The sequence below is a fragment of the Microcaecilia unicolor genome, chromosome 3 (assembly GCF_901765095.1).
Source record: "Microcaecilia unicolor chromosome 3, aMicUni1.1, whole genome shotgun sequence".
Lineage (NCBI taxonomy): Eukaryota > Metazoa > Chordata > Amphibia > Gymnophiona > Siphonopidae > Microcaecilia > Microcaecilia unicolor.
This window is the reverse complement of record NC_044033.1, coordinates 217,787,545-217,806,064: the sequence shown is the minus strand read 5'-3', so window position 1 is coordinate 217,806,064 and position 18,520 is coordinate 217,787,545. Positions and strand designations below refer to the sequence as shown.

The following is an 18,520-nucleotide window of genomic DNA, read 5'->3' as shown; positions in this document are numbered from 1 at the left end:
CAGTGGTCACTGACCACCTCCCACCCTGAAAAAAAGAAACTTTTTTTAAGAGTATGGGTGAAGGATGTCCTTCACTATGCTCTGTCCCTACAACAGTGGAGTGGAGGAGTGGGCCTAGTGGTTAGGGTGGTGGATTCTGGTCCTAGGGAACTGAGTTCAAGTCCCACTTCAGGCACAGACAGCTCCTTGTGACTCTGGGAAAAGTCACTTAAACCCTCCATAAGTAACCTGTATATATAAACCACATTGAGCCTGCCATGAGTGGGAAAGCATGGGGTAAAAACAAAAAAAACAGCAGTTGAGGATGTCCAAAATGTTGATGTTTTTGTGAGAAGGATGTCCATGCCTTTGCCATGCCTCTGACAACCCCCCCCCCCCCTTTGTTTATTGATTTTGGATCACAAGTAGCAACAGTGGGATTTGAACCAGCCACCTCTGGATTGCAAGACCAGTGCTCTAACCACTAGGCCACTCCTCCACTCCCTTGAAATTTGGTCATCCTTGTGTGTGTGGGGTGGGGTGGGGTGGGGTGGGGGGGCAGTTGAGGACATCCAAAATGTTTGAAGGAAGGATGTCCACGCCTTAGTTATGCCTCCGCTGACACACACACCTCCCCCCAGGTACCTGCATACTGCCCTCCCCCATAGGGACTGCCAAATTTCAAGGGTGTGGAGGAGTGGTGGAATGGCCTAGTGGTTAGAACAGTGGTCTTACAATCCAAAGGTGGCCAGTTCAAATGCCACTGTTGCTACTTGTGATTCAAAATCCAAATAAATAAAGGGGGTGTCAGGGGCATAGCAATGACATGGATGTCCCTCTCACAAAAACATCCATACTGCTGTCACAGTGACAGAAGCATAGCAAAGGACATCCTTCACCAATACTCTTAAAAATAAAAACATCCCTGACAAGCACTTGGACTTTTTCACCTGGACGTGTTTTTCTAAGGTTGTAGGTGGTTATTATACACGCAGCTTGTCTGCATGTATGAAGCCATCTTTGGCATACACAGAGCAGCCACGCATAATGCCTGGCTACTTTGCACTGGCTTCCCCTCCTTAGGAAGGAAATCATGTGCAAATGAGCTAACAGCGAGCAGCTTATTTGCATGCGATTTCCTTCATGCATGCCCATTCCTTTCCGAATCGCCAAGAGATCGGTAAGGGAAGGGCTTTTTCCGTTCAGTTAGTGGGACCAGTGTACTACAAATGCTGGCTCCTCCCATGACCAAATTTGGATTTGGTCGTTTCTGAGATAGCTGTCCTCGGTTTCCATTATCGCCGAAAATCGAGGACGACCATCTCTAAGGTTGACCTAAATTGCTGATTTGGGTGTCCCCAACTGTATTATCGAAAGGAAAGATGGACACCCATCTTGTTTCGATAATACGGGTTTCCCCGCCCCTTCACGGAGCCGTCCTTCGAGGACGGCCCCAGGAAAACTTGGGCGCCCTGTTCGATTATGTCCCTCCAAGTAATATCACAATAACAGCATTAAAAATAAACTGAAGTCAAAATCACAAAATTTAGTTTCTTATGCCTTTATAAAATCTTGGGGATAGGACATTTCTTCCCGTCTCTTCTGAACCTCAGGAGGGATGCAGAAAGTTCTCCATTCCTTCACACAACTAACAGGGCATTTACTTAAGTGCCCACTGTCTCCTATATACTTATGAGTCATTCCTAGACTTTTAGTATACTAGCATGAGCAGTAGAGCATAGCCAGTAAACTTTCTGGGTTATAAAGTCAAGGCTTAGGCTTGAAGGGTCTCCCATTGCAACTATGGTCAAAGGCTAGGGAAATTTCAGGAAAGCCAATGACACTATTCCAGGGTGAATCAAGGTTTTCTAGTCAGGGGGAGTTTCCTTCTACAACCAGTTCTTCCCACTATTCAATCCCCACTTCTCCATCTTTCTGGAAGATGCCAGAATGTCCAGAAGGTCAGATCCAGCTTATCCTTCCTACATCTAAGGTTGAACAGCAGATATTATCCTATTGGTTAAAGTAGTAAAATGAGAATCTAGGCAGCACCCTCCCTGCCAGGCTGTAAGGCATGTAAATTACAGCATTCTATACATGGCGTCTAATTGCTTGGCAGGTCCCTCACCCACCCGAACCCTTCCCAGATCCACACCTTAGAAATTAGGAGCTCAGTTTATAGAATAGGGGTGTAAGTCGATTTTACACATAACTACAAATTATTGCCCGTTAGCGCTTGTTAACCCCAATTATTGATACTTACTGATTATTAAATATTTATTGCTTGTTAAACACGGTTATTGATACAATGTACTAAAAATTAGCCAATTACGTTATGTGCATAACTGACTCTATTCTATAATCGATTCCCAACTTTGTGCCCAACTTTAGACCCCATTTATAGAATTTGTGCACATAAAATCAATTGTTTATATGTATTCCTGGATTGGCCGCTGCCGTGCAGGGAATAAACCACCACAAGGGTGGAGGTACACAAGAATCCTACGTAGTAAAATGTTCCCAACAAAGAGTAGGAAAATTGTCTCTTCCAAAAAACCAGAGCAGACGTTTGTAGTAAAATCAAACCTTTATTCCAAGACACAAAATAACACACTTGACTTGACACAGCTGTGTTTCGGTGTTTAAAAACGCCTTCATCAGGAGTCTACAACATAAAATGTACAATTAAGAATGTATACAGAAACAAAAAAAAGGCAAAGATCTGCCACAGAAATGCAAATCAAAAGGAAAAAAACAGATCAAAAAAGACAAAAAAATAGAACAGGAGGGTAACAGAAGAAGTGGTTTATTACAAGTTACCCGACGTGGCCACGTTTCGCCCTCAGGCTGCGTCAGGGATAAAAAAACTAATAGGGGTAAAAAGCAAAGTGAACCCCTAAAAGTAGTCCTACAACCACCTTACATAAGTGCTTCCCAAGCTTACTCAGCAAACTTCACAATGCTATGTTGACTGGCAGCATTAATGCAGATAGTTTTTTTACCCCTGACGCAGCCTGAGGGCGAAACGTGGCCACGTCGGGTAACTTGTAATAAACCACTTCTTCTGTTACCCTCCTGTTCTATTTTTTTGTCTTTTTTGATCTGTTTTTTTCCTTTTGATTTGCAATTAAGAATGTATTGCAGAAAAGTGTCACATCTATATATGAGAAAAATATATATATATAACAGATTTGTCAGAACATCAACTAAAAAATCTCATGTGTATATAAATTAAAATCAACAATGATGTACATAAAATCTATGGATCAAGAAAAAAATAACAACATTTACAAACTAAAAGGTGTTGTATATGAATGATAAATATATGAATTAAACCATTTATGCACAAGCAAAAAGGAGAATATTCTTGTTCTCCAAATAAATCATAATAACATGAGCTGTTGATAAGAATAATAAAACAGTATGTATGTCCGATTGTCTGTTGTATGATGAAATTTGCATAACATCAAATCAGGATGTTGTCCTAAAAATAATTGTAAATGATTGTGGACAGGATGCTGGGCTCGATGGACCCTTGGTCTTTTCCCAGTGTGGCATTACTTATGTACTTTTATGGTGAAGTGGTATCAAAATTAAGTCAGTATTTGAAAATTCCTTGTTGGGAACTTACCTTAGGTCCCCTGCACTTTTCGACAGAAAGAACATACAAAATTTACTAAAAATGTAATTCAATCAAAGCAGCAAAGAATATCAAGAACAACAAAGCAGCAAAAACACAGAGCAGGTAATTCTGTAACAGATTCACATTTAGGCACTAAAATTAAGCAGCTCATGGAAATGTTAGTGCATAGTAACATAGTAGATGACGGCAGAGAAAGACCTGTACGGTCCATCCAGTCTGCCTAACAAGATAAACTCATATGTGCTACTTTGTGTGTATACCTGACTTTGATTTGTATCTGCCATTTTCAGGGCACAGACCATAGAAGTCTGCCCAGCACTAGCCCTGCCTACCAACCACTAGCCCCGCCTCCCACTGTCGGCTCTGCCACCCAATCTCCGCTAAGCTTCTGAGGATCCATTTTTTTCTGAACAGGATTCCTTTATGTTTATCCCACACATTTTTGAATTCCATTAACGTTTTCATCTCCACCACCTCCCGTGGGAGGGCATTCCAAGCATCCACCACTCTCTCCGTGAAAAAATACTTCCTGACATTTTTGATAGATGTGACATTTATGCATGAAACGCACAACATTCTCCATGTCTCCCATTTTGGATCTAGAACAATATCTTTATTGATTATGCTGGTTACTAAGATTAAGACCTTGTTAAGTCAAAATATTCTGTCTTAATTCAATTTGATGTTTCAGGGGCCTTTCATATTGTTGATCATACGTTATTGCTAAATAGGCTGAATGGATTGGGTTTGGATGGTATTGTTCTGAAGTGGTTTAAGGGTTTTCTTGGTAATAGCAATATAGTGTAAAAAAAAGGAACATTTTCAGAGTTTTAGAGCTCAGTTTATAGTAACCCTTAAGGTTTGCCTTTGCCACCAATTTTATTCAATGTTTTTATGCGTTCTCTGGGAATATTTTATCATTATTTTTTGATGCTTCTTATACAGATGGCATTTTTATTTTGGTACCAGTCATAAATGATTTAATTTCAGATTTTACTTCCGAGACAAGATTGCTGGGTATCAACTAATCTGATAAAGGTTAATACAGCTAAGATTAAGTTGCTCTACTTTGACATATCTTTAAGCAGAGTACCACCAAACTTAATTCTTAACACAGGAGAATCTCTCCCTTGGATAAATGTAACATCAGAGCATGCTAGAGAGGTGAAATTCATTGATTGAATCAAGGACTGCTTTATGGAGCAGCTGGTTCATGAACCAACAAGAGGAGGAACAATTCCAGACCTAGTCCTTAGTGAAAATAATAGGAAATAGCATAAAGATTGCGTTGGAGACAAAAATGCAGAGTAAAATATTACGGATGCCACAACTATGTTTAACTTTAACTTTGCAAAGTGTACATTCAGAAATTCTCCATTCTGTCTGGTTTCATCATACAACTGTTCAAATACAGACTGTATAAGTGACCGCTGGCCAATCGGGCATGCTGAGCTTGATTTTTTTCACTTTCTCTGTAGAATCCATTGGCTGCTAATCTAATTCCTGAAAACAAGGTAAAATTCACATTGGCAGCAGAGAATATTAATTGACTGAGAGCAAAACAGTAAAAACATTATTTTTCGAAATTAACTTCCCTCTTGCAACCACACTCTGCCTCACTCAACATCATTCATCCCACAGTTCCTATTCTTATATTTTACAGCTCCCCCACCTTTAACCTAGTTTAGACATCCACATATGAATAAAACCAAAACATGAAAGACTCCAGAAGAAATTGGAGAGACATGGGATAGGAGGTAGTGTCCTATTGTGGATTAAAAACTGGTTAAAGGATAGAAAACAGAGAGTAGGTTTAAATTATCAGTATTCTCAATGGAGAAGGGTAGATAGTGGGTTTCCCCAGGGGTCTGTGCTGGGACCACTGCTTTTTAACATATTTATAAATGATCTAGAGATGGGAGTAACTAGTGAGGTAATTACATGTGCTGATGACACAAAGTTATTCAAAGTTGTTAAATCGCAAGTTTGTGAAAACTTACAAGAGGACCTTACGAGACTGGGCATCTAAATGGCAGATGACGTTTAATGTGAGCAAGTGCAAAGTGATGCATGTGGGAAATAGGAACCCGAACTATAGCTAAGTAATGCAAGGCTCCACGTTAGGAGTCACCAACCAAGAAAGGGATCTCGGCGTCGTTGTTGATGATACATTGAAACCTTCTTCTCAATGTGCTGCGGTGGCTAAGAAAGCAAATAGAATGTTAGGTATTATTATGAAAGGAAAGGAAAACAAAAGTGAGGACGTTATAATGTCTTTGTATCGGTCCATGGTGTGACCGCACCTTGAATATTGTGTTCAATTCTGGTCGCCACATCTAAAAGAAGATATAGTGGAATTAGAAAAGGTACAGAGATGGGCAACGAAAATGATAAACGGTATGGGACCACTTCCCTATGAGGAAAGGCTGAAGCAACTAGGGCTCTTCAGCTTGGAGAAAAGTCAGCTGAGGGGAGATATGATAGAGGTCTATAAAATAATGAGTGGAGTGGAACGGGTAGATGTGAATCATTTGTTTACTCTCTCACTTGACCCTACTTGTCCCTCTAATTACCGACCCATCTCCCTCCTTCCTTTTCTCTCCAAATTACTTGAGCGTGCTGTTCACCGCCGCTGCCTTGATTTTCTCTCCTCACATGCTATTCTTGACCCACTACAATCTGGTTTTCGCCCTCTCCACTCAACCGAAACTGCGCTTACTAAGTCTCCAATGACCTATTACTGGCTAAATCCAGAGGTCAATATTCCATCCTCATTCTTCTTGATCTTTCCGCTGCTTTTGACACTGTCGATCACAGCATACTTCTCGATACCCTGTCCTCACTGGATTCCAGGGCTCTGTCCTTTCCTGGTTCTCTTCCTACCTCTCCCTCCGCACCTTTAGTGTTCACTCTGGTGGATCCTCTTCTACTTCTATCCCTCTGCCTGTCGGCGTACCTCAGGGTTCTGTTCTTGGTCCCCTCCTCTTTTCTATCTACACTTCTTCCCTTGGTTCATTAATCTCATCCCATGGCTTTTCCTACCATCTCTATGCTGATGACTCCCAAATCTACCTTTCTACCCCTGATATCTCACCTTGCATCCAAACCAAAGTTTCAGCGTGCTTGTCTGACATTGCTGCCTGGATGTCTCAACGCCACCTGAAATTAAATATGACCAAAACCGAGCTTCTCATTTCCCCCCCCAAACCCACCTCCCCGCTCCCCCCGTTTTGTATTTCTGTTGATGGCTCTCTCATTCTCCCTGTCTCCTCAGCTCGAAACCTTGGGGTCATCTTTGACTCTTCTCTCTCCTTCTCTGCTCATATCCAGCAGACCGCCAAGACCTGTCGTTTCTTTCTTTACAACATCCGTAAAATCCGCCCCTTTCTTTCCGAGCACTCTACCAAAACCCTCATCCACACCCTTGTCACCTCTCGTTTAGACTACTGCAATCTGCTTCTTGCTGGCCTCCCACTTAGTCACCTCTCCCCTCTCCAGTCGGTTCAAAACTCTGCTGCCCGTCTCATCTTCCGCCAGGGTCGCTTTACTCATACTACCCCTCTCCTCAAGACCCTTCACTGGCTCCCTATCCGTTTTCGCATCCTGTTCAAACTTCTTCTACTAACCTATAAATGTATTCACTCTGCTGCTCCCCAGTATCTCTCCACACTCGTCCTTCCCTACACCCCTTCCCGTGCACTCCGCTCCATGGATAAATCCTTCTTATCTGTTCCCTTCTCCACTACTGCCAACTCCAGACTTCGCGCCTTCTGTCTCGCTGCACCCTACGCCTGGAATAAACTTCCTGAGCCCCTACGTCTTGCTCCATCCTTGGCCACCTTTAAATCTAGACTGAAAGCCCACCTCTTTAACATTGCTTTTGACTCGTAACCACTTGTAACCACTCGCCTCCACCTACCCTCCTCTCTTCCTTCCCATTCACATTAATTGATTTGATTTGCTTACTTTATTTATTTTTTGTCTATTAGATTGTAAGCTCTTTGAGCAGGGACTGTCTTTCTTCTATGTTTGTGCAGCGCTGCGTACACCTTGTAGCGCTATAGAAATGCTAAATAGTAGTAGTAGTAGTCCAAAAATACTAGGACTAGGGGGCATGTGATGAAGCTACAAAGTAGTAAATATAATACTAATTGGATAAAACGTTTCTTCACTCAACGTGTAATTAAACTCTGGAATTCGTTGCCAGAGAATGTGGTAAAGGCGGTTAGCTTAGCGGGGTTTAAAAAATGTCTGGACGGTTTCCTAAAGGAAAAGTCCATAGACCATTATTATAATGACTTGGAGAAAATCCACTGCTTATTTCTGGGATAAGCAGCATAAAATGTATTAAACGTTTTTGGGATCTTGCCAGGTATTTGTGACCTGGATTGGCCACTGTTTGAAACAGGACACTGGGCTTGATGGACCTTTGGTCTGTCCCAATGTGGCAATACTTATGTACTTATGCCTTGTTCTTACTCTCAGGCTTTCCTTCTTGAGACCTTGATGAGATACGTGCCTCCAGCAACAAAAATATACCATAAGTGCGCCTTCCGCTCCTTTGTGTTACTCCCTATATCTCTCTTGTCCTTGTAATAGTGAGTTACTAAAAAATCTATTTTAAAAAATTGATTCAAATCAGTTAGCCAAAAACAAATTTGTGAATCGATTTGAATTGTGAATTGGACAGCACTACTGTTCTGCAAGGATGATCTTTAGTTGCAAGAAATACGAACATATGACACCTTTGCTTAGAGATTTTCATTGGCTGTTTCTGCAAGGGTTGAATTTGTTTAATTTATACAATCTTCTATGGTTCAAGTCCATCTGACCGCATTACTCTGATATACTATTCTTCTGCGGATCGATCTATTTGTAGTCATTATTCTCTACATTTCGAATATCATTCTGCATTGGTTAATAAAACCTCGGCAGGCCGAGGGTGTACCATCAAAACGTGGCAGGTCGGGCATTTGGAGTCCCAAGGGAGATCCCACCGACCCCGTCGGACTAGGAGCCACCTGACGGCCCTCCTGTATTATCTGCATCTGAGAGCAGACATTTTGCAATGCCGTGGATAATTAATTCAGCTGTCCTTCCTGCTGCTGAACAATTTGGGTCAACTCAGCAATCTCGGACTTGTCCGACGAGCTCATGGCTTCGGCTTTCTGTTAGGCTTGCCCAGTGGAGGTGTGAGCTCTTGTGCCCGATTGAGGAGGATCCTTCACCGAGCTGTCGGCCAACCCCGAGTTCCCCCTGTGTCCCCCTCCGTTCCCCAGGAGTTGAGCCCCCAGGTGCAGGAAGCAAACAGCAGAGAGAACTGAGTCCAGAACAAAGTCCACGGGGCACAGCCAAGCAACAGCCAGAAGCAGGACCAGGAGCCAACAGAGGTCAGAACCGGACAGCAAGCGGTAGCAGATCCAGGAACAGGCAATGATCAATACCAGGCAGCAAGCAGTAGCAGATCCAGGAACAGGCAATGGTCAATACCAGGCAGCAAGCAGAAGAAGAATAGGAACAGGCAATAAAACCACAATAGGACCAAACTACAAGGACACATACAAACTCTTCACACTCGTAAACAAACTCCTAAACACAACACCGGTCACCTCTAACAACACAGACACCCCATCTGCAACCAATCTTGCGAAGTACTTCAATGAAAAAATTACAAAGCTTCGACTCATGATACCTACTAACATAACTGAGTACACAAGCATCCTTGAATGCTTAGATTCAAAACCTGGGGAATGCCCAGCAGATCGATTATGGACCAAGTTTGACACGATATCTTCAGAAGAATTCTCAAAATGGCTCGGAAAATACGCTAAATCACAGTGCAAATTAGACATTTGCCCCAATAGCCTAATAAGATCTGCCCCCAAGCAATTCAAAAAAGACCTCACGAAGCACATAAACCACAGACTTCAAAACGGTCTCTTTCCCATGGAGAAAGGAAACATCTTACTAACGCCACTGCCAAAAGATGCTAAGAAAAGCACAATGGATCTAACCAACTATCGCCCAGTAGCATCTATTCCACTCATAACTAAACTCATGGAGGGCACAGTGATGAAACAACTCTCTGAATACCTAACTAAACACTCAATTCTGCACGAATCTCAATCAGGATTCTGGTCAAATCACAGCACTGAAACAGTACTAGTATCTGCAATTAACTCATTCAAACAAGCAATTGCAACCGGGAATAACATACTCCTCCTACAATTCAACATGTCCAGCGCCTTCGACATGGTTAACCATGAAACACTATCACATATACTAGAATACTTTGGAGTAGGAGGCACAGTTCTCAAAAGGTTCAAAGGATTCCTGACCACAAGATCATACCAAGTTACAACCAATACGGACATATCACCCCCATGGACACCTGAATGCGGAGTTCCCCAAGGATCCCCCCATCACCAACTCTCTTCAACCTAATGATGATACCGCTAGCCAAACTTCTAGCCAATCAAAACCTCAATCCCTATATATATGCTGACGACATCACGATTTACATCCCATTCAAACATGATCTAAACGAAATCACCAACGAGATCAACCAAAGCCTCCAAACCATGCACTCCTGGGCGGATGCGTTCAAACTGAAACTCAACGCAGAGAAAACACAATGTCTGGTACTAACCTCACAACACAACAAAAACTACTCCAAAATAACCACACCATACTGTTCTCTTCCCGTTGCAGAAAACCTAAAAATCCTTGGAGTGACCATCGACCGAAACCTCACACTCGATACTCATGTGAAGAATACAACGAAGAAGATGTTCCACTCCATGTGGAAACTCAAAAGAGTAAAACCTTTCTTCCCGAGATATATCTTCCGCACCCTGGTACAGTCAATGGTAATAAGTCACCTGGACTACTGTAATGCACTATATGCCGGCTGCAAAGAACAGACTATCAAAAATCTCCAAATCTCAACCACCAGACTCATATTTGGAAAAACTAAATATGAAAGTGCAAAACCCCTAAGAGAGAAACTTCATTGGCTCCCACTCAAAGAACGTGTGGCGTTCAAGATCTGCACAATTGTACACAAAATCATTCATGCAGACACCCCAATCTACATGCTAAACCTTGTGGACCTGCCTCCTAGAAACGCTATAAGATCATCCCGCAAATTTCTCAATCTACACTTCCCCAGCTGTAAAGGACTAAAATACAAACTGATACACGCCACCACCTTCTCCTACTTGAGCACGCAGTTGTGGAATGCTCTACCTACAGATCTGAAAGCTACTGAAGAAATAACTAACTTCCGCAAATCTCTGAAGACACATCTCTTCCAAAAGGCCTACAAAGAAAACACATAACCTACGAAACTACCTCAACAATCCACACAGTTATTACAGTTCACCTATATCCTACCTAACACCTTCCGTCTATCTTCCCTTAACTAATCTTCAAACACTAAGAATTGTACCTGTTATCACAAGATGATTATGTCATAACCATACTCTGTAAGCCACATTGAGCCTGCAAATAGATGGGAAAATGTGGGATACAAATGCAATAAATAAATAAATAAATAAATAAATAAATAAATAAATAAATAAATAAATAAGAATAGGAACAGGCAATGGTCAGTACCAGGCAGCAAGCAGTAGCAGATCCAGGAACAGGCAATGGTCAATACCAGGCAGCAAGCAGTAGCAGATCCAGGAACAGGCAGAGGTCAAGACCAGGCAGCAAAACAGAAGCGAATCCAGAATCAGGCAAAGGTCAATACCAGGCAGCAAACCATAGAAAAACCAGAAGCACTGCAACTACTCAGAGAACTGAATAGAAGCTGAAGCGTGGGAGGACTGGTGGCAGGGCTTTAAATAGTGCAAGAATTAGGCCCAAACATGCACAGCTGTCTTCAAGATGGCTGCCTCCAGCGGAGACACCCTCAAGCCCAAATATGGACTTCCTTCCTGAGGCTGCCCAACTCCAATATGGCCGCCCCATACCAAGACACCCATCTCTGAGATGGCCGCCCTATCCTGGATATGCCCAAATCCAAGATGGCTGCCATATCCTCAGATGCCCCTACCCTGTGCAAGCAGGGAACATGACAGTGGTCATCAAAATGCAGAGTTCCCCAAGGATCACCTCTATCCCCGATCCTCTTCAATCTTATGATGATGCCCCTGGCCAAGACTCTATCTAAACATGGACTAAACCCCTTCATTTATGCAGATGACATTACCATATTCATCCCTTTCCAATCCAACCTAGCAGAAATCTCCGATAAAATAATCACTGGCATGAACATCTTAGCCACCTGGGCTAACGCTTTTAAGATGAAAATGAATAAGGAGAAAACACAATGCCTAATCCTCTCATCCCAATACGCTACACTCCTCCCAACTACCCTGATTACCCCTGATGTCTCAATCCCCATATCCGACAATCTAAAAATCCTAGGCGTAACACTAAACAATCACCTAACTCTGGAAACTCATGCAAAAGCCATGATGAAGAAGATGTTCAACATGATGTGGGTGCTGAAACAAATGAAACCATATCTCCCCCTAAAACCTTTCCGCAACTTGGTACAATCCACTGTACTTACCCACGCTGACTACTGCAACAGCATTTTCATTGGCTGTAAGGCCCAAATCATGAAAAAACTCCAGACCACCCGGATCATGGCAGCCAGACTCATTTTTGATAAATCACGATTTGAAAGCGCAACACCTCTTCGTGAAAAATTCCATTGGCTCCCTGTCAACGAACGAATAAACTTCAAAGTCCAATCACTGATTCACAAGATTATCTATGGAGAATCTCCAAGCTACATGACCAACCTGATTGACCTACCAGCTAGAAACGGATCAAAATCCTCTCGAACATATCTCAATCTACACCTTCCCAACTGCAAAGGTCTCAAGTACAAAACGTACTACGCATCCAACTTCAAAGGATAGAAAAACCAGAATAAAATAGAATAGAAAATTCAGATACTTGTAAATGTAAATGTCAGCTCAATCTATGGCCCATCCTTGCTTCTCCCCTGCAAACACCTCTCTGACATTTCTCAAACTATAAATGTGAGGTTTTTTTCTCAAACGTACTTTCATGGGTTAGTGATCAATAAAGTTCTTGCAAATTTTGGACATTATGACTCAAAGAAAGGGGTACAATGATGTATAGATTAGGACATTCATTTTTGTGGAAGTATTTTACTCACCCAATGCAAAGATGTCCTCAGGAAGCCCCTTTTTAATATGGCTTGTGATAAGTATGAGGCTGTCCTACCCTGGTTCGGCCCCTAGAGGGCGCTGTTCCCCTAAAATGTTCAGGGAGAAGGGCTGAGTGAGTCACTAAAGGGAGCCAGTAAGGGGATGTATAAAAGGAGGTCACTAGGACCGAGGAGAGTCCTGGAGGAGGACACAGGTGCAGCAGGTTATGGGCTGGGTCCTGTTTAGCCGTTAACCACTTAATACCCCACCTTCCTGGGAGGGAGAGAGGAGAGCTAGCAGCTGAAGCAGAGAGCTGGGAGCTGATGCAGAAAGATCCCCATGGAAAGTACTGGTGGAGCCCTATGGACTGGTGGTGAACTGTGTGTATAAAGAAAGGAAGCTGGCTGGGGTAAGAAGGCCCTTGAGCTTTAAGTATAAGAACTGTGTGTCCAAGTACAGAGAGAGGCAGGCTGCAAAGCTTGGGGATAGAAGTCCCCAAAGTATTGTGGAGCTAAAGGAAGTGTGCCCTAGGGGCTGAAATAAAGTTTTGTATTAGTAATATTCTGTTGGTGAGACCTGACTGTGTTTGCCTGTTTGAGAAGCAGGTCACCCCGAGCAGAAAGGGGTATGAGACTAATTTGCATATAATCTGCATACTAAAATCCAGCTCACCCTGAGTGAAAGAGGGACCTCGGATCTAGAGGTTGGAGCCTCATCTCACAAGAGAGAGGTGGGGATGTCACAGGCTAAAAGTGTATGTTTTAGGAATCCTCTGTGTATTGTAAAGCAATTATCTGACTTATTCTGGTAAGTGGCTTTGAAACTTCTTTAAATTATATCAGATCAATATTCAAAGTGATTTAACTGGCCAAAAATGGTTAAATCACTTGTTCAGGGCTAAGCGGTCAAATTCAATAGCTCTTAACCAATTAGTGCTGCTGAAAATATCCAGTTAGCGCCTATCAATCTCAAATCCAGCTATTTTGGAGGCATTCTGTGGTCTAAATCAGTACTTGACTGGTTAATTCTATTCAGCAATTAATTGGCCAAAGTAACTGCATAAATAGTGCAGATAAATGTCTATATGGTGCCCCATAGCTGATTGCAGGCTGAATATCGCTCTTAATGGCTATGCTTTATCCAGCTCCACATACCCGGAAATTCAGTGCTGAAGCCTAGATATGGTTTGGCATTGAATTTATGGGAATACATTCCAGCAGTGGTCAGCAAAATGCTAAGCAGCGCAGGCTGAATATCAACCCCTATATCTTTAAAATTAAGAGCAATATTTAGCCACTCTTGTAATCTTAATTTTTGAGAAGTTAAGAAAATATTCTGTCTTCTCAGATATGGAGAACTGTATAAGATGCCCAGAGGACCAGTGGCCCAATGAAAAAAGAGATGTCTGCATCCCAAAAATAATAATCTTCCTTTCCCATGAAGAATATTTGGGAATCGTTTTGATGCTTATCAGCATTTTCTTTTTTCTCATCACTGCTGTCATTTTGGGAATCTTCATTTATTACAGAGAAACTCCCATTGTGAGATCCAACAACCGGAACCTAAGCTACATTCTGTTAGTCTCCCTCATGCTCTGTTTTCTCTGCTCATTGATATTCATAGGACATCCTGAGAAGGTGACCTGCATTCTTCGACAGACTGCCTTTGGAATAACATTCTCCATCTCTCTCTCCTCTGTCCTGGCAAAAACAATCACAGTGGTCATGGCTTTTCAGACCACTAAGCCTGGAAGCAAGCTCCGGAAATGGATGGGTTCCAGGGTCTCATACTCTACAGTACTTTCTTTTTCCCTTCTTCAAGTCTTCTTTTGCTTTGTCTGGTTGGGAACTGCACCTCCATTCCCACATCGTAACACGCAAACTGAAGATGGAACAATTCAAATTGAATGTAATGAAGGATCAATAATTGCATTTTACTGTGTTCTGGGTTACCTGGGATTTCTGGCTGGTATGAGCTTCATTGTAGCTTTCCTAGCAAGAAATCTACCTGATAGTTTCAATGAGGCCAAGTACATCACCTTCAGCATGCTGGTGTTCTGCAGTGTCTGGGTGTCTTTCATCCCAACGTACCTGAGCACCAGGGGCAAGTACATGGTAGCAGTGGAGATATTTGCTATCCTGGCCTCCAGTGCTGGAATACTGGGGTGTATCTTTATCCCCAAGTGCTATATTATTCTGCTGAGGCCTGATAAGAATAACAGGAAGTATATCACAAAACATAAATAGACTTAAACTTCCCTGAATGTTAAAGGAAAGCTAAAATAACAAAATCTTACATTCCAACTCGTGCATAGTCTGTTCAATATTCAAAGCCAGCTGTTCATTCATTGGCCTCAAGAGGGCTGAACAAGGGTAGCATGGGAAATTATCTTGACAGTGGCAATATTCAGTCACTATCTGAATAGAATATACTTCAGTTGTAATGTATAGTGACTGATATGTTCATGATATCTTTTTATATATATATAGCAGTCTGAATATATAGATTAAATGAAATACCATCACCAGCTTTTGAGCTGAGTATCTCCCTACCTCTGAGGATCTGACCTTAATACTTTTAACTTTAACTTATAGGGAGGGGTAATATGGTTCATATGTTTGTGGGTATCTTCGCCTGATTTTTAGAAGTTGGAAGTCAATACATATTCTGGGATTGATATTTAACTGCTACTCATGCACATCCCTGATGACACTAGTATTCTGCAAGTTGTCTACTTTCTAAAATAACAACAAAATCCTACATTCCAACTCGTACACAGTCTGTCTAATATTCAAGGCCAGCTGTACATTTATGATTCTCAAGAGGGCTGAACAAGGATAGGATGGGAAATTACCTTGATAGAGGCAATATTCAGTCACTATCTGAGTAGATTATACTTTTAGTTTAAATGTATAGTTATGTCAGTTCTGATTATATAGATTAAATGAAATACTATTGTCAACATTTGGGCTGAATATCTCCTTACCTCTGAGGATCTGATATTAAGCACCACATGCACTAGGCAGCATCCAGGTGCCTCAGTGTAGTCCCAGGTATAGAATTTAGTTCAAACTTTATGTCAGTTCAGAAAAGAACAACAAACAGGAAAAATAAATACAACCTTCAACATGCAGGGGACAAACATCTCACATACTAACATGGAGCGAGGACAGTAATACACAGAAATAAAGATCACAGCAAACCCTTCCCTGCCAATTACCATCCATGTATTCAGCAATCCTTTGCCATGTCTTTTCCATTTGAATAGCTTCATTTATTTTCTGGGTGTCCTGCAACTCCAATCTATGCACAATAGTAACAGATCTCCACCAGCATAGAACAATCAAAGAAACTTCTGGGTCGATCTTCAGCGCCATTTAACTGGTCAGAAATGGCTCTATGCCTGTTTGGGACTATCCACTAACTTTCCGTGACACTTAACCGGATAATGCTACTCAAAATAACTGGTTAGCACCGAACTGAAGACTGGGTATTTTTGGGGTGTTGTGGGGTAGAGTCGGCACTTGGTTAGTTAAGTGTCAATATTCAGCATGTAGCCATCCAGATTTATCCAGATTAACCTCATAAACAGGACCTCGTAAAAGCTTACTATCACACTTAACCTGTTGTGCAATAGCCGGATTCACAAATCTAGAAACTCAATACTGAAGACCGGCATTGAATTTTTGGGTATAACACTGGTGACAGTCAACACAACACTGATCACAGCTGTCTGAATATCAGATCCTGTATCTTACCAGGAAATAGAAAATATTTTCTACCGAATACTTTAGATGCGTGTCAAAAATGAAATTACCACCCGGGGTGCGCGGTAGCTGGGCAGTAGTTCCAATTTGACGCACGTTGGATGCACATAGGTAGCGTTACCATACATCCGGATTTCCCCGGACATGTCCTCTTTTTCAGGACATGTCTGGGGGGTTTTGGCCGTCCGCCCATTTGTCTGGATTTCTGGACAAGCGGGCGGGCGGCGGCGGCGCCATGGGTCTCCCACGATTGACAAGTTAGCAGCTGCTGGGGATGATATCCTGCCTTTTTGAAGTAGCCTGTTGCTTCTTAATAGAATTGTAAAAATGAAACAGGGTGCGAATGCGATTTGTATTGCGTTTAGAACTTCCATTCGATCTGAGAAAGAAAAAAAAAAGTTCAGGATGCGTCACTGAAACCCAACAAGTACCTACCATTACCAATTAGCCACGCACAATAAGTTTTATCCCCGCCCCTCCAAAATCTTGATTGGTTAGCATCTATAGGACAGTCTGCAATTCTAAGCAGTGATTGGTTTTAGTAATCGGCAATCTATAGCTTAGATCCAACCGGTGACAGTGAACGCCTTTTTATCCCACTGGAGCACAATGATAATGTAAATTAAAATGTAGTTGTTGCAGTGCTCGTTCTCTATGGAACTGTCCTATCAGTCAGCGGGAAGCGGTAAGTAGCGGGCGGGGAGCAAAGCATTTAGGCTGTGAAGTGGGCGATACTGCTTTCGATTCGGGCTTAAAAGCGGCTGAGTCTCTTAGGTTGCCCTTCTTTTTCCTGTTAACTGAGCGATGTTCTGTGCATAAGGACAGTCTGAGAAGCTGGAGTATCCGGGCAACCCTAGTGCGCGACATCAGACTAGTTCAAAAAGTCTAGTGCACGCTGCTTGTCAAGTTTATATACCAATAGATGGGAAATGTTATGGTATTTCTGAAATTGTGAAGCTGCCTGTTAAAGACTATGCATTCACTAGGTGTAAAGTTTTATGTTGTTATGGCAACTTGTTTGAGCCATAGCGAATGCGCTCACTGATTGGGCCTGCTGGGTGGGAAAATTCATTTGGACATGCGCAGGAATTTGTTCCTTATAGTACCGGGCAGGAAATAAGGAGAGGCAAATGAAAAATTGAAGGTGGAAAAAATAAAGATGTACATTTTTTTTTTTATTTCATAAAAGATTGGCTATGTAGAGAGGAGGCGGGGCGGGGTGTGAGAGGGGCAGGGCGGGGTGTGAAAGGGGATGGGGCGGGGTGTGAAAGGGGATGGGGCGGGGTGTGTGGTGGGGGCGGGGCATGTGTCCTCCTTTTTGGGGGACATAAAATGGTAACCCTACAAATAGGTGCCGGTGAGAAGTTTACCAAAGGATTGTGCCATTAAAAGGAGACCTAAAAAATATTCTAAATGATGTTGTCATCTTCCAGTTCAACGTCTTTCTCCCATACTTTCCAGATCATGATAGGAGGTTTACACAAAGTTCTTATCAGCTGGTTATATATATGTGATACAACATGATCTGAGGCTTTGATTACAAAATGTGCTCAAAGTGTGACCCACCCTTAATACAAAAAGAGTCCCACGTGTCCCATTTCACCAGAACAGGCGGCATCAGGGGTCACTATCTGTTGGAAATTGTCCGAATTAAATACAAACTCATGGTGCAACTAAAAGAATACACATCAAAGATTCAATCAGTCAACATTTATTTTTACTTATTTTATTTATTAGGATTTATTTACCACCTTTTTGAAGGAATTCACTGTAGGTGGTGTATAGTAAGAATAAATCAAACATAAGCAATAGCATTTGGCAGTAACAGCTTTGTCACAATATCCCTTCCCCGTTATTAGTGGTGACTCCAGCACAACATCCTAATTTCTCTCTCCTTTCACCAAACAGCCCCTTCTTTCTCCTCTGTTATGTTCCCA

The 18,520-nt window shown here is 42.2% G+C and overlaps 1 pseudogene; it reads left to right on the top strand.

Moving 5' to 3' along the window:
• LOC115464363 overlaps positions 1–15,062 on the top strand; it is a 67,959-nt pseudogene extending 52,897 nt beyond the window's left edge.
• Positions 15,063–18,520: the final 3,458 nt, after the last annotated feature.